The 21,363-nt window shown below is 47.1% G+C and overlaps 1 protein-coding gene and 1 pseudogene across 2 annotated transcripts in view; one reads left to right on the top strand and one right to left on the bottom strand.

Moving 5' to 3' along the window:
• Positions 1 to 21,363, top strand: part of MEGF11 (multiple EGF like domains 11) — a 432,367-nt gene that overhangs the window by 327,382 nt on the left and 83,622 nt on the right. The gene's annotated exons all lie outside the window — the stretch shown is intronic.
• Positions 20,167 to 20,271, bottom strand: LOC146337286 (U1 spliceosomal RNA; annotated as a pseudogene).

Raw genomic sequence — 21,363 nt, 5'->3', positions numbered from 1 at the left:
ACTTCAGTGCTTCCTATTCATGCTCCATGACCAGAGTTCTCATAGTTTATACTATGCTGTCCAGGTATTTGGGGCTTTCACATCCAAATCCATCCCTAACCATTGGCTGTGGCCTGATGTGAGTTGTAGCCCAAAACATCTGGAGGGCACTCGGTTGGGGAAGGCTTACTTAAGTTATACTATCATCATGGTAGTATATGCTCTGTGCTTTTCAAAATAAATAAACCAAGTGAACAGAATTCTGTGCTAAGAAAAGTTGATTTCTGTGACCTGTATAAATTATGCAAATACAACATAATTGCATCTATTTCCTTAGTTTTCATAATTCCTTGTCTGCTGCTTATGGAGAAGATAAATAAGCAATGCCATCAACCCAGTATCATTTATCCCTCTAGGCCACCTGGGATAAATGGTACCGGGCAGGGCTGGCATCAAGAGTAGGCATAGTTGGGCACCTGCCAAGGGCCCACACCCCAGCAGGAGTCCAGTGACCAGAACCCCTTGGACACTCCTCCTCTTCTCCGTTGCAACCTTCTTGTTCACCTACCTCTTGCTGTGGCCCTGCCAATGGTGGTGGTGAGAAGGAGCAGCAGCAGCAGATGCTACTGCTGACTATCTCCCTGGCTGTCTGCTGGCTGAGCAAGCAAGTGGTGGCAATGATGAAAAAGAGGATGAGGAGCAACAGCAGCTGGGGAAAATGGTGGTAAGAAGGTAGACTCACTGAGGGAGGGGGCCCATGGAGGGTGTCATGCCCAAGGGCCCTCCAAAGGCTGGAGCTGGTACTGGGGGCTACTGTGCTCTAGTTGGCTCCAGTCATTCCTGGAGGATAGGCCCTGGGTGGTAGTGCTGGGAGATCACTGTTCTTCCCCATGGCCTTTGGTTTACAGCAGCCTTCCCCTCCAGCCTGGTGCCCTCCAGATGTTTGGGACTCCCAACTCCCATCAGCCCCAGCTAGCATGGCCAGTGGTCAGGAATGCTGGGAGTTGTGCTCCAAAATACCTGGAGAGCCGCAGTTTAGGAAGTCTGGTTTACAGGGTTCCATCTTGTTTTCTGCTCTTTTCCACATGAAGCCACGGGGTGAGGTTATCTTTTTGTGGGCAAAGGCCCTGGGTTCACTATCTGGCATCTCCTGGTAGGACTGGGAAAGAGCTCTGGAGAGCTGCTGCCTTTCAGTGTAGGCGGTGCTGAGCTGGATGGACCAATAGTCTGACTCGGTACAAGGCAGCTTCCCTGTTCCTAAGCATCATTGATATGTTCATGGTACACGGCAATATCTCTCATTTTCATCTGATCGTAGCCAAGCAGTGGAAGCCCAGAGCCTGCGTCTGAGGGCAGTAATGGGCTGGATGTGGGTGAACAAACTGAAGCGTAATCCAGACAAAGCGGACGCTCCTGTTGGCTGAGGCCTCCGCTGATCCACGTTCGGAAGTTCAGCCTGTTTTGGGCAGGATTGCCTTCCTCCTTAAATACTAGGCTTGCAGTGTGGGGGTGCTCCTGGATCTGTCGCTGCAGTTAGGTGCTCACGTGGCAGCCGTGGCTAGGAGTGCCTTTTTTTAGCTTAGGCTAGTTTGCCTGGGGAGTACAGACTTAGCCACCATCATTCATGCCTCAGTAACATCCAGGATGTGCTGCGTGTGCATGTGTACAGGGGTGGGGGTGCCTTTGAAAAGTGCTTAGAAACATCACTTGGTCCAGAAAGCAGCCTCTGGAGTTTTATTTATTTATGTATTAAATTTATTATTCGCCCATCTGGCTGGCCACCCAAAAGTACCTTTTGATCAAGGCACAGCACACAGAACATTTTACTACAGTATGAAGCCATCCATCAGTTTCTTTCTGAGCCCAGTTAAAAGTGCTGGTTTAATATTAAGGCCCTAATACTCAGGACCAGGATAGCTGAAGGACCATCCCCACCCGTATGTACCTATCCACCCACTTAGAGCAGCATCAGAAGCTGCGTTGCCCCACCATCCTGAGATCTAGTGGATACGAGGCAGGAAGCCTTTCTTTATTGCAGGTAGGGATGTCAGAGCATTCCGCCACGGATCTTGGTGAGGCCGAATGCCAGTGCATTCGGCCCCCCGAAATCCGTGGTGGGACGAAGCCCCCCGCCCCCCAACCCCGTGAAAGGCGCACGAAACGGGACACTCACCTGGTGCCATTCGCGCTGCTTTGTGAATGGCAGCCGCATCTGCAGCCACCATTCGCTTCCCTATTTTTGCCGTGATAGGCTACATAAATATTTACGTAGCCTATCACTGCCAAAAAACAGGAACGCACATGGCGGCTGCTGTTGGTGCCGCCATTTGCGTCCGCGGGCTCCACACGGCGCCTGCAAATGCACCTGGCTGGCGGCTCCACAGAGTTGCCACGGAGCGGAGCCAGCCGGGTTAGGATTTTGGGGGGAGGTGCAAAGCGCCTCCCCCCCACCGCGAATCACCCTGTCGAAAAGGTAAGTGACTTTCATACATCCTAATTGCGGGGCCACAGTTGTGCAACGCACTCCCCAAAGAGGCCCATTTGGACACATCATCAGGACTTCCACTGCACTAGAAAGACATGGCTCCCCTACACAGGGGGCACGTAGAATAATGAACAGTTTAGATTCTGACCATTTTTGTTTTGATAATTCTTAATATATTTTGACATAGCGTAATGTTTTTGACCAAAACTCACTAGCCACCTGGGTGTCTTTTTATTTAAAAAGTAAATGCTCTGGGCTGTATCCAATATTCGTCCTACTTAGAGGAGATCCATTGAAATGAATGGGACTTAAGTTAACCATGACTAACTTAAGTCTGATTCATTTCAATGGATTTACTCTTAAGTAGAACTAATGTTGGATACAACCCTATGAAGAAAAGTCCTACTCCCTGGAAATCGTACTGTCTGCCCACACCCTTTAAACTGATCTTCACATCCATAAGGGTTAGAAAGTTGAATTCTTAAGGTGGTGAATATGTTCGTGGGGCAATAGTGGAATATATATAGTTCTTCCTGTGAATTCTCAGACTCTGGAGTTGACGCCTGCAATCGCCTGACACAACAGTCTTCAGCATGCTTTTTCATCCATATTACAACTGCATAATCCATCACCGCTCTGTACATAATGAACAAAACTCTTCGTGGTCCTATTGATTAGAGAATGAAAAAATGTTTTATAAACTTTGCAAACGGTTAAAAAAAAGTTGGAAATGTACCTGGGGCTGAGACGGTGGGATGCGTTGCGGGGTGTTGATGGCAATTTTGTTCTTTTCAGTTATTGTTTCCCCTTTTAAGCAATTCCAAGTGTACATTTAGTGGAACCCATCCTCATCAGAAGTTTCTGGGAGAAAAAACGTCGTAGGGGGTGGGAATGTTCAATAGAGTTCCTGCCTTTTTATCCTTGATTTAGTGAGCACATCAGATACCCCCCTTTGTTAACAGCCCTTTTCATTTGTAAAATAAATTTTCCTGTTTTATTGGGCTGTTTTTGTTAGCAATCGCCAGCATAAATTTTACTCTTTGTAAGATTGGGATAGGTATTACAGCACAGCAGTTGTCCAATTAAGTGGAGCATTGCTTGCAAAAAAAATAAAATAACCCGGTCCAGTCAGCCTCTCATTTTGCAAGTTATCTATGGGCACAAGAGGGCCATGTGTAGTGTGGGGGTTTTCCCCCTTGTTCTAAGAACATATTCTCGCCTCCCTTGCTGTTTAACCACCTATAAATCTCTGACTCCTGGGGTGTTTCCAGATGGAGAGCTCTTAGTACTACCAATAAGAAGGCCTTGTGCAACTATTCTGTCCTTTTCTCCTTAACGGATGTTCTGAGATAAGCAAAAAGATGGGGGAAATGGTGGAAAAACACGGGAAGGTTACAAGTGGCAGATGGCGTCATCAGGACATTCCCCCCTCCCCTGTAAAATTCTGGTAATGAAGCCAGGTGATGGTGCAATAAATCCTCGTCTGGAAGCACCCCTGTTAACACAGAAAATAAATGGCACTTGATGTCTCATAGGTGAGGAAGCATTTCCCAAGATTTGTATATGTTCTTCAAGAAATGAACTAGAAGTTGAAAGTCCACTAGAGAGAGAGGAAAATGAGAGTGCTTCTTCTGTGGAATCTGTTTTCACACCTATCAAGATGAATTTGAACTGAACTGAAATTCCAAATGAATGTTGTTCAATTTCTTCATTTATTTCAGTAATTCCTATACTGCCCTTCATTTTAAAAAATGAGCCCACGGGTAATCATAGAATTTTACACCTGGACATAATCTCAGAGGTCATCTAGTCCAGCCCACTGCCCCATGCAGGAACAGTTTACAGCAGGGATGTAGAAACTCAGACCCAGGGATCAAATTCGGCCTGCTTGGGGTCCTAGTCCAGCCCTCCAAGGTTCCCCAAATGGCCATGCCCCCTTTCCGCCGACCACTGATCACCTTTTGTGCAGTTTTTCCTCCATCCTGAAAGGCTGAAATGTCTCTCCTAAGGCTTAGTTACCGTCAGGAAGAGCTTCAAGCTAAGTAAAATATGCTGGTATCTTGGCCCTGCCCCTTTTGCCTTTGGCCCCACCCACCACTGGAATGCAGCCCCCGAGAGCTTCTCTGAAATGGAATTGAGCCTTCAGGCTGACAGAGCTTGGAGCACAGAAAATTGTTTGCCTGGGACCTATGGTATAACAGAGTATCAGCAGTGTAGTAGGCCCTATACAGAACAGAGTTGGTGTCAGGGCTGGGGGCTGGGGAACCTGGAACACCTGCCTGCAAACAGGTGGGTAGTCCAGTGGTGACTGGCAGTCCAAGAACAGTTCAGTCAATGCTTCAGCAATGAGTTGCTCAGACCGAGGAACCAGGCCAGAGTCAGGAGCTTTATATGGTCAGGTAGAACCCTGCTTGGCCCCTGGTCCCTTCTGAGCTGCAGTATCGCCCTCTGTCCATCCACGCTGATGGTGCTGAGGTTCTGGCAAGAGCCTGCTAGCAGCTCCATCCTCAGTCAGAGCAGCTGTGGTGTAGAGAGGAAATCAATTCAGTCCCAAGGCTAATAACCCAGTTTGAGACTCCAGATGCTTTCTTACACCTGGTCCATGTCTGCTTCCACTGAACCCCAAAGTCCCCTATCACATGTTCCTTTTATATGTCTCCATGCAATCCAAAAGTCCCCAGTCACATTTCCATTTTATAAAAATGTACAGTTTGTTTGTTTTAAGATCACATCTCACTCTCTACGTGCTCTCAGAATATCTATATTTTTAGACACAGACCCCCGACTGCATTCTTCTGCTGTTTCTTTGCCTCCCAGATCTGTTTGGTTACACAGAATGTTTATAAGTAACTAGAGGGAAGCAACTTCAGCCCCTCGGTTCTCCTCCTCTTTGCCCTTCCTTTGCTTCTCTAACTCTCCTCTACATTTATATTTCTGGCAATCCCATGACATTTTGCAAGTTGGTTCCTTGGATTCTGCTTTGTGCTGGTGCCTCTTTGTTACTTGTTGATGCGCCTCTTCCATCTCGCTGTTAATTGGTAATGTGGCTGTGTCGGTTTGCATTTCCACTGCAACCGCCTTTCGGTACCGCAGGGGCCCAGCGCCTTAACTTTAGATTTCAGACGTGAGCTTATTTCATCTCCATTTCACAGTGCAAAATCTAGCTTTTGCCAATAGCAGGTCTTCCTCTTTGTGTACTTTTACACTTAGGACTTTTTATATCGCTCCATTGAAGGCACCTGTTATGGGGCTGTCTGGCTCTTTACATATCAAGAGCAGGGAGCTGGTTTCGTTTGCAGTTCAGATCCCAAATTGGGAAGGAAAAAGGGGGAAAAAACTAAATATTCCTGAGAACAGCTACAATAGAATTTAAATCTTTTATTTCACATTCCATTTAACTGTATCCCTCTGAGGCCCTTTCAGGGAAATACATGCAAATGTTAGAATGTAATTTCCTGCCTCATACAGACAGACAGCCTCCAAAGAGTCCTTCCAGACCACTGCAGGGTGGAAAGATACATAGAGAGGTGTGTCATGGGAACTATGCTTGCATAGATGCACTCCTGGTGAGGAACTGTCTGGAGCAGCCAAGATCATGGGCATCACAGCAGAAGTACAGAGATACTAACAGCCCAGAAAACTACAAGAAAACTACAATGACCCCCATATTTAGCCATTATCATCTTTCCCATTAGGGATGTCAGAGAAATCGGCAATGGAACCAAATGAGTTTGGGTTTTGATGAATCTGACCAGTGGATACTGCAGTCGACCAGCTTTTCCCCTCTCAGGATGATTCCGCTGACTTGCAGACCATTCTTCTAACTTGCCCGATTTTGCATAAAGGTCATTGTCAAAAAATACGCAAAGAATCTTAAAAGAAAACTGGCCCAAAATGTGCATTTCCCCATAGGCTAATGTGTTGAAATGCACATTTGCGGGGGGAATTTGCACATTTGCGTAAATTCGGGAACTAAAAATATCTGTTTCCATTGATGGGCAGACTGTGGAACAAAAGGTTGTGAGGATAAAATGGAGAGGAGGAGAACTATGTCAGCCACCTTGGGCTCCTCACAAAGGGAAAAAAGGCGGGATATAAATCTAAATAATAATAATGACAATCCGTGAACCACAGGTGGAGCAGATTTTACACAATCCCTATTTTCTACATGCTAAGTTTTGTTTATATGCCAATGTTATGCTGCTGTGATAGAGCTAGACCAAAAGTTCTCAAATATGAACATTTTGCTGAAATTTGGGGATTCAAGGCTGGGGGGAAAAGTCCCTCCAAGGCTGGATCTACACTTACCTCCTTTTTTCACTTCCAATGAGGTTTCACCACCCACCTTTCACACTACGCAGTACCCGCCTCGAATTGGAACCGGAATTTCCCACTTCTGTGCTCCCGCTTTCAATACCCTGATATCCTGGTATTTCCCCTTAATGTGCTCTGATTTTCCGTCTTCGCTACCGTATCCAGTCATAGTCCCCTTCCCCGCCTGTCCATATACGGCGGTGTTTGTATTTCCCTCCTGTCCAATCACAGCTCTCGACGGCCCCGTGTCTTCTTCCAGCTACTGATCGCATAGCTTCCTCAGCAGCCCCCATTTCCTCAGCAACAAGCAAAGGGCTGGATGTGCATGTGCTTGTCTGATCTCGGAAGCTAAGCGGGGTTAGCCCTGGTCAGTAGTTGGATGGGCAACCACCTGGGAATCAGGCTTCCTGCACTGAGCAGGGGGTTGTTGTATCCCTCTCCTATCCCCCGCTCTGGATGGTTTTTTTTAAATTAAGGCGTCAACCTTGCAGAATCGGGGCTTCTCCGTGATGTTTTTTTTTCTGATTCAGGCATGATCTTCAAAGATTCGAAGTTGTGAAGCTTTGAATCTTCAAAGATCATGCCTGAATTAGAAAAAAAAAACATCGTGGAGAAGCCCCGATTCTGCGAGGATAACGCCTTAATTAAAAAAAAACATCCGGAGTGGAGAATAGGAGGGGATAACACTTAATCTCATTTGAAGGGATAGAACAACCCCCTGCTCAATGCAGGAAGCCTGATTCCCAGGCGGTCGCCCATCCAACTACTGACTGGGGCTGACCCTGCTTAGCATCCGAGATCAGACAAGCGTGTGCAGGAAAACAGCACAGGAAAACAGCACAGTGCTCGAGTGTAGGAATGGGGGAGAATTTCTCCCCAAAACTTCGGGGGGCTGAGTGCCAACGCATTCGGTCCTCCGAAGGTTGTTTGGGGAAAAATTCTCTCCCCCCCCCGCCCCCCGCCCCCCCCCAGGATGGGACTTACCTTTCATGAATGTCCCTCCCGGCGGAGGGTCCCGGCGGCGGTTCGGCAGGTCTTCGTCAGGGGCGGGGGCGGCAGCTGGTCTTTCGACCGGCTGCCACCGCCGCCATTACAAGAAAAGTAAAAAAAAAAAAAAAAAAAAACAACGCCCCTGTGATAGGCTACGTAACAATTAACGTAGCCTATCACGGCTAGATTTGCAAAGTCAGCCATGATAGGCTATGTTAATCGTCACGTAGCCTATCACGGGTGACATTAAAAAAAAAAAGCGCGTACGGCTAATGGCGGCCCCCATAGGGAGCCGCCATTCGCGTTCCTTATTTGGTCCCTGTAGTCTAAGTAAAGATTTACATAGACTACAGGGACCAAATAAGGAACGCGAATGGCGGCTCCCTATGGGGGCCGCCATTTGCGTACGTGCTTTTTTTTTTTTTTTAAGACACCCGTGATAGGCTACGTGACGATTAACGTAGCCTATCATGGCTGACTTTGCAGATCTAGCCGTGATAGGCTACGTTAATCGTTACGTAGCCTATCACAGGGGCGTTTTTTTTTTCTTTTGAAGTTCGCGGCCGGGGAGACGGGGCGCTTCTCCCCGGCCTGAATTTCGGCCGGGCAAGGCGGGAAGCCTCCCCCCCGGCCTGAATTTCGGCCGGGCGAGGAGGGAAGCCTCACCCCCCCGGCCTGAACTTCGGGGGGAGCAGCGAAGCGCCTCCCCCCCACCGCGAAGCAAGCTGCGAGACCAGGTAAGTGACTTTCGTGCATCCCTACTCGAGTGTGAACCGAGCTCGCGCATTCAATGAAGCACTGCAACGGGGAAAATGGGTGAGTGTGCATAATCACGTTTTAATGTGAGAGCATTTAACCCGATGGGACACCGAAGTAATTGCGATGGTGGGCACAATGTAGATCAGCCCCAAATCACCCCCCATCTCACCTTTTCTCTACACTACATGTCTTGTGGTGGCAGCACTGTTCCTGGCGCTCTCTGCTCTTCCTTTAATTTAAAAATGGGTGTGGGGAGGGCTGTTTGACCTGAGTTGCTAACATTTATGGAGATATTAAAAAGCAACCACAACAAATGCTCTTAAAATATACTCAGATCGGGGTGGGTTTTTTGTTTGTTTCTTCACTTGTTTTGCAATTTAATCTCGTATGTATCCAAGAGCTGATTTTTAAGCTTTGCTGGGAACCTTGCCTTTCCCTCCTGAAATCTCAAATAGTGCTTTTGTGGGCATGTGCTGAGATGTGCATAGAACTCCTGCACATGTGGCCTGCCCCGTTCACTCGTGTGTTCTGCGCAGCACCTTAAATGATGCCGTTAGCCCTTCTTAATGGTAAGTCATAGTAGTATAATGTGAATAACGATGCTTATCCAGTCTTGGAATTTGCTATGCCCTGGGAATAACAGTGGAACTTTGTTCCTTTTCAACACGACAATCAATGATTTAGGACATTTTCCCCTGACACAGCTGCAAAGCATCTTCTGTATGCAAAACGGAGCCCGTTCACCCACATTTGATACCTGGACAGTAGCAGCCCTTTTTTCCCCTAATAAATATTCATGGCATAAACAAAGCCACCGATTTTCTGTTTGAACAATGCAATGAGTTTGTTTTACCGCTTTGACCTTAAATAACAAACTGATCTTACATGGCAAGGAGTCTGAATAACAATGCGGTTTAGTAGATGCTTGACTGCACTCCCCCCTCCCTCCCACCCTTTCTGAAAATGTCCATGGCTGAAATAGTCGGTTTCACCCTGTCCTTCCTGCCAGAGCACAAGAGGGTGTTAATCATATGAAGAAATATTTCAAGGTAGCCCCACACCATTAGAAACGTCCATGCTGAGAAAAGCTGTTTTGCATTGCTCAAGGATCTGTGCCTGTCCCACTTGCAGTGTGTGAACATGGCAGCCACTGTTTTGAGGCTACCAGAACTGGAGGTTGTCTTCCAGACGTGGCAATAGCATGTGTAAGCATGGCTCTGTGCACCATGGTGAACATTTACAGGGGAGTGAACATTTGCAGAGGAGGATGCTTCACCCATCCTCTCCCACTTGCTGATCCTCCCCAGCAACTGCCCTTCAGGCTGTGTTTAGCCTATTTTCTGCCCAGCTGGGTGATGGGGGGAATAGCTGGGGAGGGCATTTTCAGGGGGACATTGGCTGGCACAGAAAGGATGAAACATCTCTCCTCTTGCCTGTCTATTGCCTCCTACAAATGCCCCCACTCCCTCCTCTTCCCACATTTGTGGGTTTGGGACCACATGTTTGCTGAGATAACATGTCTTTCCTCCCTCAGCAAATGTTCAGTCCTCAGGCATGTTATGAAATCCCATGGGCTCTTCCTCCCACACCCTAACCCCTGCTTCCGTATTTTATCATTAACAGCAATAATAGCACCTGCAGAGATCAATTACCAGCACTACGAGAGGAAATAAATCCCACCAGAGATCATGGTTCTGTCTAGAAAGTTAAAGACATTGTATTTGTATATCATAAATAAGTTTTTTTAAAAAAAAAGTTTAAAGTACCAGACGGCTGCAAACATGCCTGAGAAGGACCCCTCTTAATTTCCACTGGAACCCAATTAGAGAAATTGGTCTGTTCTCCCCATTTTATGTTACTGAACACCATATGTTTACCTTGCAGGCCAATGCTTGTAGGGAGCTATGCTGGGTTAATTGTCAATGTTGCCCTCAAGTTAGCAAATACACTGATCCGTATCTGGGATCCACATCAGTGCACGAATATGTTATATTGGAATGTTGGCGTCCTTCCTGCAGCATTTTAATATGTACCCTTGACAAAGTAAATTAGCTTATCTGGAATGGCAGATTTTGAGTTCAAACAGCACTTACATTTTGTCATTCAGACCTAGAGACATATAAGTTTGTATGCATCCCTCCTTATCTGCCCTATCCATTTTCTTGCCTTTGGGCCTCTGCCCCATTGTACGTCTCCTTCTGCGTGCCCTGTACATCCCTTGATGGGAGCGGTGAGTTTTGTTTTCCCTAAGGAAAAGCAAATTTGCTCTGTGTATCATTTTACACATGCCCTGTTTTATATCTCGCCATACTCCTGATACTGTAAAAAAAGATGGTGGGCGGGGGAGACATTTTGAAAGAGAAACAGAAAAGAACAAATTAATAAATAGAGCTTCCCCCTCTAAGTAGTCCAGGAACAGCCCTAGAATAGCAAAGTGACAGGAAAATAGCAAGCACTCTGTGAGGTGGGAAGGAATGAATTTCTTCCTAGTAGCTGATGGGTCAGGGACATTAAATTATCCACTGGCTTAGGGATGGAGGATGTATTTGGGGGATTCAAATGCTAGAGTGTTTCCTGAACTGAAGCCCTTTATTCTGCAGCTCGGAGTTTGGGGCGGGGGGGGGGTTGGATTCAGTGCCCATGGAAAATAGCATGCCAAGGAGAAGGGGAGGCTAAAGCCCGATCCTGGCTCCAGCTTTTGGAGGGCCCTTGGGTATGCCACCCTCTCTCAGTGAGTCTATCTTCTCACTGCGCTTGCTCCTCATCCTTTTTCACATTGCTGCTGCTGCTTGCTTGACAGGCAAGGAGCAAGTCGGCAGTGGGATCTCCTGCTCCTCCTTCTCACCACCACTGTTGTCTGGGCCAGAATGAGAGGCGGGGAAACAAGCAGGTTGCAATGCTTAAGAGCAGGAGCACATCCAGGGGGCTCTTGTCAGTGAGCCCTGCTAGGGCGTGGGCCCTTGGCGTGTGCCTGATCATGCCAGACTTTGATGCTGGCCTTGCTAAAACCTGTCTGCAGCATGCCAGTTTTTCTACATTCGAGGAACGTCTACTACAGAGGAGTACACAAACGTGCAATGCCCCATCTCAAGGTTGAGGTGGGCCTGTCTAGGAAATATGTTACTGCTTGAGTTTGCTGGGTTTATAAATCAGTTGGCTGGTTGGTTGGTTGGTTGGTTGGTTGGTTTATTTTAAATTATATCCCATCCTTTTAGGCTAGAAATCCTTCCAAGGCAGCTTGCAGTCAACGTCAAAATACATTAATAAAGTCACACTAAATATCAATATATAACAACTTATCGGAATCTTTCCTAGGGGGGAGTTGTTGGTAGATGGTTCTTCGCTTTAGTCTCTTCATCAAACTGCCAATAAGTGAATGTACTCAGCATTTGGCTAGGTTAACCTCCAAGGGTATTTACACAAAACCACCACACGTCTTAAAACAGGGGTAGGAAACCTGGTGCCCTCCGGGTCTGTTGGACTACAGCTAGGGATGACTTACCTTTCCGCGGATTATGTTGATGGTGGGGGGGAGGCGCTCCGTTCCTCCCCCCCAGAATCCTGGCTGGCCGGCTGTGCTCCACAGCGATTCTGCAGAGCCGCCGGCCGGCTCCGCCAGCAGCCAGACATCCGGCCGCTGGCTAGCAGGGACGCAAATGGCAGCGGCCGTAGCCGCCGCCGTTTGTGTCCCTGCAGTCAGCCGTGATAGGCTATGTAAATGTTTACGTAGCCTATCATGGCTGATTTAAAAACAAAAACAAAAAAAACATGCGCGTACGCAAATGGCGGCGGCCATGGCCGCCGCCATTTGCGTTCTTTATTTTGGCACGTCTTAGTCTACGTAAACATTTACGTAGACTAAGACGGCGAAAATAAGGGGAACGCAAATAGCATAGTGTCTACGCTATTTGCGTTCCCCTTATTTTTGCCGTCTTAGTCTACGTAAATGTTTACGCAGACTAAGACATGCCAAAATAAGGAATGCAAATGGCGGCGGCCATGGCCGCCGCCATTTGCATACGCACGTGTGTGTGTTTTTTTAAGTCAGCTATGATAGGCTACGTAAAGATTTACGTAACCTATCACGGTGTTTTTTTAAAATCTAGCCGTGATAGGCTACGTAAATCTTTATGTAGCCTATCATGTTTTTTGTTTTTTTTAACCTGGAAATGGCGGCGGCAGCAGCCAGTCGGAAGACCGGCCGCCGCCACCGAACCGCCGCTGGAGCCGCCGCCGCCAGGAAGATCCGCCCAAGGTAAGTCTCATCCCGGGGGGGCGGGGGGGCCGTTCCGCCACCGATTTCGGGGGGCCGAATGCGCTGGCATTCGGCCTCCCCGAGATCCGTGGCGGAACTTTCGTACATCCCTAACTACAGCTCCCATAACCTGCAGTCAGCATGGCCAGTGGTCAAGAATTATGGGAGTCGTCATCCAAAGCATTTGGAAGGCACCAGGTTGCCTATTCCGTCTTAGAATAGAAATGGAAAACTGAAGGCCAAGCTAGAAATCATGCTGAATGCATCTTTCCATTTAATCTGCAGGTTTTTTCAAGTACAGATAAGCATCAGGGGGGTGGGCTGATAATTATCAGGATCACACAAGGCATGGAGAGGGAATGCAACCCTTTCTTCCCCTGCTGCAGTCCTGAGGAAAATTTCTGCTGGCATTTGCTTTGGCAGGAAGTCCCCCATTGGCACCAGTGGAGGCTTCCTTTGAATTGCAAATAGCAGTTCAGGGGAAAGAGTTCCCTGAGCACCCAGCTGGGGAGGAGAAGGTTAAGTTCCCTCTCCATGCCTGCTGCGACACTGATCATTATCACCCCTTCCCCCTGCTGATATTTGAACCTGCACGTTAAATGCGAAGATGCATTTATCACCACATCTAGATTGGCCCTTAGTTCAATACAAACTCTGTTTGCAGTGCAGAAGCCATGAAAAATTTATGCCCCTTACTTTCTTCTTCCTTTTTTGTTTGTTTTGTTCTTTCCTTACATGAAAGCAGAATTTGGTGCATGGAGCAAATCTACCCAATAGATGTAGGCGCTCATCAAAGTTTAATATCTCATCTGTTGGGCGATGGGGGTGAGGCCATAGCTCAGCGGTGGAGTGCCTGCTTTGCATGCAGATGGTTCCAGGTTGGATCCCTGGCATCTCCAGGTAGGGCTGGAAAAACTCCTGCCTGAAACCCTGGAGAGGTATCGCTGCCACTCAGTGTCAACTTTACTGGGCTAGGTGGACCAGTGGCCTGGCTCAGTATAAGGCAGCTTGTGATCTTCCTATGAAAAGTAGACAGGAACAAACAACACTTGTGCATGATTTCCCATTGAGTCATTGTGATTTCCCCCACACACACCTCTGCTGCCCCCACTTTAGATCAAAATGCTTGGTCTATTGACGCAGGTGGGATTTACCTCTGGCTCCCAGGGGCTTTGGAACAGACTTTTATAATTAAGGAGCCCCCTTGGAAAATACATAAGAAAAGCCCTGCTGGATCAGACCAAGGGCCCATCTAGTCCAGTAGCCATTTCCCAACAGTGGGCAGTTAGAGGATTCTGGGAAGCCCACAAGCAGGAGTTGAATACCATTGTTGGTCCCCCAACACTTGGCATTTGGAGGTGCCTGAATGGGGGGATCCATTTTGATCCACCAAAGACTATTAGCCATGATGGCTGTCTTCTGTGAATGTCTCTAGTCCCCTTTTAAAACCGTCTAAGCCACAGGCTTGTCACCACATTGTGTGGCAGCAAATTGCATATGGTTCATGCATTCTGTCTGTTCTTTTGTCTGTTCTGAATGTATTGCTAATCAGATAAGAAAATACACATTAAAAAAGGACTTGTAGATGCATCCATACATATATGCATGTACCAAAGTGGTGTGTATCCTTCAAATCTTAAGGGTCAAACTAAATGTGATATGGGAGATCCATGATCGGACCTCCCAACTTCTTGTTCTTTAGCTAAAATCAGCTGGGGGGAGGGGCAGAATTGGATCCAAATTGCAGCAGGGGGCAGGTTGACCTCTCCCAAAGCTCTTCTTACCCATGGGGAGGGGTAAGAGAGGTACAATTAGAGTACCTGCTACGTGTCTTGTTTCCCCTTCATAGGGAATAGCAGCTTGCGGGGTGTGTGTGTGCGTGTGTGTGCGCGCGTGTGGTGAGCATTTCCATTGAGAGAATGGAGAGCAGCCCTTTCAAATCAGCGCTTTGAGCTGAAATCCCAGAGTAAACAATTAAGTACCATTGAATCTTCATGTGGCCCATATGGAATCCTCAGCTGTGGAAAAGAGAGGCATTAAATATCAGTCTATTTATGGCAAGATTCCTTAATATAGCTATAACATTTTTTTCTGGGGGTTATGCATTTTGAATTGAATTAACTATCACTTCCCATTTCATTCAGTCCCCAAGCTCAGCCTTTTCACCAGAATGTAAAACACTGATTAAGTTGCTGAACTACCCAGAAAGAAGGGGGAGGGGGCAAGAGAATTATCCCTATACGGAGCACAGCTGTTGATTAATTTTCAGTAAATGGGATAGAAATCTAAAACACCATATTGCGAAAGAAAAGATCCAATAACGCTTTATTTATTTATTTATTTATTAAATTTATTAATCGCCCATCTGACTGGTCACCCAGCCACTCTGGGCGATGTACAACCCACCATAAACAATTTAAAACAATAAAATTTTACCATAAATTTTTTTTAAAAAAAAATACCCTAACCCACCCCAAATAACGCTTGATGCCCAATCTAATGGAATATATGACGTTAACAACTGGCAAGGAAGATAGCATATTATTATTATCGGAGGTGGGAAGCTTGTGTGTATGTATGTTATTTGTATAAGAGTGCCCAAATGCATTTAATTTCATAAGCCATGCTCCCCAGATTGAGGTTAAAATGTTAATGATTTTTGCATTTAGGATTAATAATCTCTCAGCGCCTATGCAGTTATTTGCGTTGTTCTTTTTCTGTTATAGAACTAACAGCACGGTCCTGTGCATGTTTACACAAAAGTAAGACCCACTACGTTCAATAGGCCTTATTCACTGCTAAATGTGTGTAGGATTTCAGCCTAAGTTGCCTATATATTTTATCAGAGGCCACTTAAAGGAAGTGGTTGACAGACTGGCTGATAAATTCCAGAGTAGTCTTGTCTGTGCTTAGGGACAGAATCAGGGTATGAACATCTGCATCACAAAGATAAATAGTTCCAGGTAGGGTGGATATTTTTGCATTCCCAAAAAAGAGGACTAAAGAGGACACCCATTTGTATAAGATTTGCATATCCTTATTTATATTATAGATGTAAATGTTGATGTAATTACTATAACATAAATAGAAATGCAGTATGTCTCTCCGTGGTGGGAAAGACTGACTAGGTGCCCTGCTCTGGTAGTGTTGATGGGCGACTTCCAGGCCCCTGCTGCTCTGCCTTCTTCTGACTCTTTGACTTGAACAGACTTGGACTGGACAGCCCATCAAATAGAGGATGCCTTCCAACAGAGGACTGACCTTCATACAGTAGGGCACCTAGTTTGGGGGAAATGGTAGCTGTGAGGGAGGAAAGTTATTGACAGGAAACCGGCACAAGGGGATCTGAGGCACATCCCGGAATGAGACCCCGCGATTGTTTTTTATTTAGAATAAAAGTGACCAGTTGAAGCACACTTTTCAGGGGATGTGCTTATAGTTACATGTACTTTGGGCCTCAGTGGGTGAGTTCATACATGCACACTTGTTGCAAGTCTTCACCTCCCAACTGAAGACAAGCGCAGGTACAGCCAGAGAAAAACAGGACAGAGAAGCACTGATGCAGCAATTTTCCTCTTTACTCTAGCAAGGAACAGCACGGGACCATATGGCGCGGGGGGGGGGGGGCAGGTAACAAGTGTGACCTGACCTGCAACAAAGCATTGCAGTATACCCTCTCCTCCTACTTTTGGTGGTGGCTGCTCCTGTCCAGAGTTCCATAAACAGGCTGTGGCACCCTCACCCCCGTTCTCCAGGATTTAAAGGAGTGGGGCCATGCTGCCAGTCCCATCTTTGACATCCCATACATCAGCTAGCCCTGAAAGCTGGTGTGTGAGTAGCTGTTCACCTGTAGGCACTCCACGTGATTGGGACCCCTTCCCATACACACATAGGCTTTCCTCTTCCCACACTAGTGCATGGGCGTTTGGGTTGGGACCAGCATGCAATGTTGGGGGAAGGGCCAGCAGCATGGCCCTGATCCCCCTTCTACGCATGATTGGTGTACTTGCAAAAATGTGTGAATAGGCCTGCTCAAGTTCCAAAAGATTTGAGAGAGACTAGTTCCTGGTGGTGTCTAAGAAGATAGACATTTGTATCATCATCTGCTGATAAATGAATAGTCCCATCGGAGTAGTAATAGTTGTCAGAATGTGTAAGAAATCTGTACCTTTGAACTTTGCATAGGACACGGCAGATAGCAAGCATCCAGCTAATCTTTCGCTTTGTGACTTTCACTGACTTATAGCTAAATATTGCAGTTCGGTTCCCTGAACGGTATCCTCCATCTGACAGCTGGGCCCATATCTGTGCTAGCTGTGCTGATTACAATCCACGCTGAGCCAGTTTGGCAGGAAGCTGATATAGAGACATGCTGTTAGGGACAACTGTGTGTTATACAGGAGATCCATGACTGGATCCCCCCCCTTTTTTTTTTAACTTAAAAAGTGACCAAGAAGGGATTGCATCAGAGCAGTGGCACCGGGGAAGCAGTGTTTAACCCATAGGACCATAGCAAGCTGCCTTATACTGAGCCAGACCATTGGCCCATCTAGCCCACTATTGTCGACACTGACTGGCAGCAATGTCTCTCCAGGGTTTCAGGCAGGATTCTTTCCTCACCCTACCTGAGGTTTTCACCCTACCTGAGGTTTTACCTTTCCTCACCCTACCTGAGGCACATGGAAAGCATGTGCTCTGTCGCACTGAGCTACGACCCTGTCCTCTTGCACTTTTTTCTGATCAAATTCTCTCTGCCCAGACCTGCCATTAGCTCTAGTGCAAGGTTGAGGAGGCAGATACCATGCATCATTCTCAGTGCTGAGAGGCATCCTGTCTCTTTTGAACATGGAGGTTAAATCCAGTGCCAGCTCCAGGTTTTGGAGGGCCCGTGGGCGAGTCATCCTCGAGGGGGCCCCTTCCTCAGTGAGTCCGCCTTCTCACCACCATTGTCACCAGCTGCTATTGCACCTCCTCCTCTTTCTCATCAGTGCTCCCACTTGCTTGCTTGACGGGCAGAGAGCCAGGGAGCCAGCGGGCCGTGGCAGCTCCTGCCCCTCCTCCTCACCACTGGCGTTGTCTGGACCAGAGCGAGAGGCAGGTGAACAAACAGGTCACAATGGTGAAGAGGAGGAGCAGCTCCAAGGGACACTTGTCACTGAGCCCCTGAGGGGATATGGGCCCTCAGCAGGATGTGGGCCCAACCATGCCTACCCTTGACATGGTAGCCTGATTCAACTACCCTGGTTGAATCACCTACTGACATTTCTGCTCCTCAGATGTATCCAGGGATGGCCGCTGCGGGGAAATCCAGCCATTTTGGGGCTCGCCAGATTTAGCCGCTGCCCCCAGCTCGGCTTGCATTTGTGAGCCAAGTCAGGTCAGGGGCTTTTCCCGGAAATCCGGGAACTTAATTGTTTTTTGTTTGTTTGTTTCTGTTGGTAAATTACCTCCATAATTTGCACAAATTCACCCACAGAAATAAAAAAAAACCCTGTTACCGCTGCCGCTGCTGAGCAACCATCACTCTCTCTGTCAGTGATGGCAAAGAGAGGGGCAGTTGCTTGGTGGCAGCGGCGGCAGCAGCAGGGTGGGATCCGGGAGAAAAGTGCCATCGGGCTCCCCTCCCAGCCCCCACCCTGCCGCCACCGCTGCCACGCAACCCCTCGCGCTCTCCTTGCTGGGGTCAGCAGCATCAGCAAGGAGAGTGTGAGGAGTTTGGCTGGTGGCAGAAGTCGAGTCGGGCCAGCTCGCAGACAAGTGAGCTGGAGTCCGGGAACCGAGCTGCCCAAAGCTTGGTGGGCCCAACCCGGACGGATTCCTCCAACATCCCTAGATGTATCTAATGGTTTCAGAAAGCCACCACATTCTTGGCAGTCAATACTATAGATTCATTAGGCATTTTGTGGAGGCAGACTGAAGTTCAGCTTGTCTTACATCTGTTGCCCATAACTGTCAGTAATGGCCCTGAGTATCATAATCACACTGATGTCGATGAATACTTTTTCTCCTTGTGCCTCCGCATCACTCTTGATCTTCACAGCCTCTGTCACGGGTCCCTTTAGTCATCCTTCCTAGCTAAAAAGCCCCAGCTGTGTACACTAATTTTCATTACTAGGGTGGTGCTTCATTCTTTGTTCAATGGGTTAATGTGATCACATGGCTGTTTGAGTCTCGCTTTGAGATTCCACAAAGACTGTATCTGCTGGCCATTCCCATTTCTTCCTTCTCTGGTTGCACAGTTGAAGGTCAGACTGCAACCTCCTTGGAGCAGAAACAATTCCCCCCTTTTGTTTATGTTTATTTGCAGAGATCATCTATACCTTGATGTTGCAGTATAAACAATACATAATTATGTGTGCCCAGCAGTTTTATCTAGTATTTTGAAATCTCACTTCTTTGGAGCCTTGTATTTATTTATTTATTTGCTTGCTTGCCTCACTGAGGACTGAGCTTTGCATGACATTAAGCCCTTGTCGTCTTTTGTGATTAGCGTTTTGTCCGTGATGTTTTTCTTAATGAGCAAACAGCTGTTCAGAGAGATTTGCTGTTCTACCTTTCCCACCTCCCGCTGAATGGCTGCCAAGAGTTTGTCCTTGTTCTCCTTTCACACCAGTCCAAAACAGTTGTTGCAATTTCAGGGAACAATGGCAATTGTATGGAAGGAGATGGATAATGGTTGACCGGTCTAGGCTGCTCTGCAGACCAAAAGATGCTTCCGTAGAATGTTGAGATGATTTTGTTTTCAGAGGTTTATAGCTTCCGGGACTACCAAGAGAAGTTTGAATGTTAGGGGAAAACCCAGAAGTGCAACGAGGCCCAAATTCCTTGCATTTTGCTATGTCTATGGTGTTCCTTGGCCACTTCTGTTGTGACTAGTTTCTTCCATGGGAAACAGGAAATGGAATGCCAATAGTCATGTTTGTCTTTGGGCTGTTGTTGAGCTATTTGAGGGTTGCCGCCCACCCCAAAGCAGCCACACCACTCGGGTTCAAATGACATGGCAAGCTGCACCGCTGTGGGTAATTAGGGGAATCTGGCCAGCACACGCCACGGCCTCTAGCAGCTGCTGTGATCCCTCTCTCTGCAACCGGCCTGGGATGCTGCTGTCCGTGGTCTCAGCCTGGCATACCTGAGGAAGTGCCTCTTCCTGTGCTCTCAGGGAATGCAGCCATGGCATCCTTCAGTGAAGTGTGTTCAGCCAGCGCATGGAATGTGGCTGTAGAGATGGGCAAGCTCTCCAAAGTAGGGCTGGGTGGGAATTTTGTTTTAATTCGTTTTTGATAAGCATTTACTAACATGCACATAGTTCTTCATAAGTGGGAGCAGAAGAACTTGAGATTTAGAAAAACTGAATGTGGGAGGAGGTGAAACTGACAGATTCACTGTCGAGTTCCCCACATATGGAGAAATTGCAGGGGTCAGCACACCCAGGGTGCAATGGATGAGCCTCACCCTGGGAAAACAACCTTCATGATCATGGTGTCTCCCCTAGCAGGTGCTTGGAGCTTTTACATTGACATGTTTCAGTGCTCTCCCCTCAGCAGTTCTGGAGGGAAAATATCACAAAATCCCCTACTGCAAATGCAGGTGCCCCTGCGATTCTGGAGAGGTCGAATCAGTGACTCATGTTTTTCTGTACTACGTTTTCTATCACGACTTACATAAAAAATTTATTGAACCCTTTCTATCAAAACTGCCAGGACAACTGGACGCTTTTTACATCTTCTCATTTCTTTCAGATTAAAATGCAACCACTGCCCTCAGTGTTGCTAAATTCTGGGCTGCAGCATGTAAAACTTGCCAGAAACTGACTTTGTAGACTCTGTAATTTTCCTTGGGAGATTGTAATATGATTACAAATTTTATAATATGGTTGCCCTTTTTTTCTTTTTCTCTCATTTTATTCTATTTTACCTTACGTATTTGATGTATTATTTATTGTGTTTTAGGTGATTTTACTTGTTGTGCTGGTCACTGATGGTAACAAGAAATGATTGATTGACAGATTCACCCATTCCTACTCCAGAGTTTCCCTCACAGTAGCTCAGAAATTATTGGAGATCTTTGAAAAATAAATAAATAAACAAACAAATAAATAAATTTGTGTATGTGTGTATGTATGTATGTATGTATCCCAGATAATTATCCCAATGCAGTCCAAGGGCTCTGGAAAATTACCAGCTCATCTCCACCAGCCTCCCTCCCTGGACCCTTGGAATTTGCCCCCACAGCCTCTTTTACCATTCCCTAGAGGTCATAATTCTTTACTCCATTAGGTCCTATGAGGAAAGGGTAAAAAGGGGCTGCATGGGCAGATTCAGAGAGGAGGGATGTGGAGACGTGCAGGGATTGGGGTCTCCATCCCCACCATCCAAATCCAAGCTTGGGGAGTATTTGAGGGCTTGTTAAAGCTTGCCTCAGTTTTGAGGTCGGCTTTAACAAGCCCCTGAAGTTCACTCCCAAGCCTGGCTCAAGTGAACTTCACCAGCATCCCTACTTCTCTGTGGTGTGTGAAACAGTCTTTCCAGACAGAGAGGCTTGTGCTTTCCCACTCTCGGCTTTCATTCCACAGTTCTTGTTC

This window comes from Heloderma suspectum, chromosome 11, assembly GCF_057233095.1.
Source record: "Heloderma suspectum isolate Gila_16-S chromosome 11, 16-S_ref, whole genome shotgun sequence".
NCBI lineage: Eukaryota > Metazoa > Chordata > Lepidosauria > Squamata > Helodermatidae > Heloderma > Heloderma suspectum.
The sequence above is the reverse complement of the archived record's forward strand: the minus strand, read 5'-3'. Positions and strand labels throughout refer to the sequence as shown.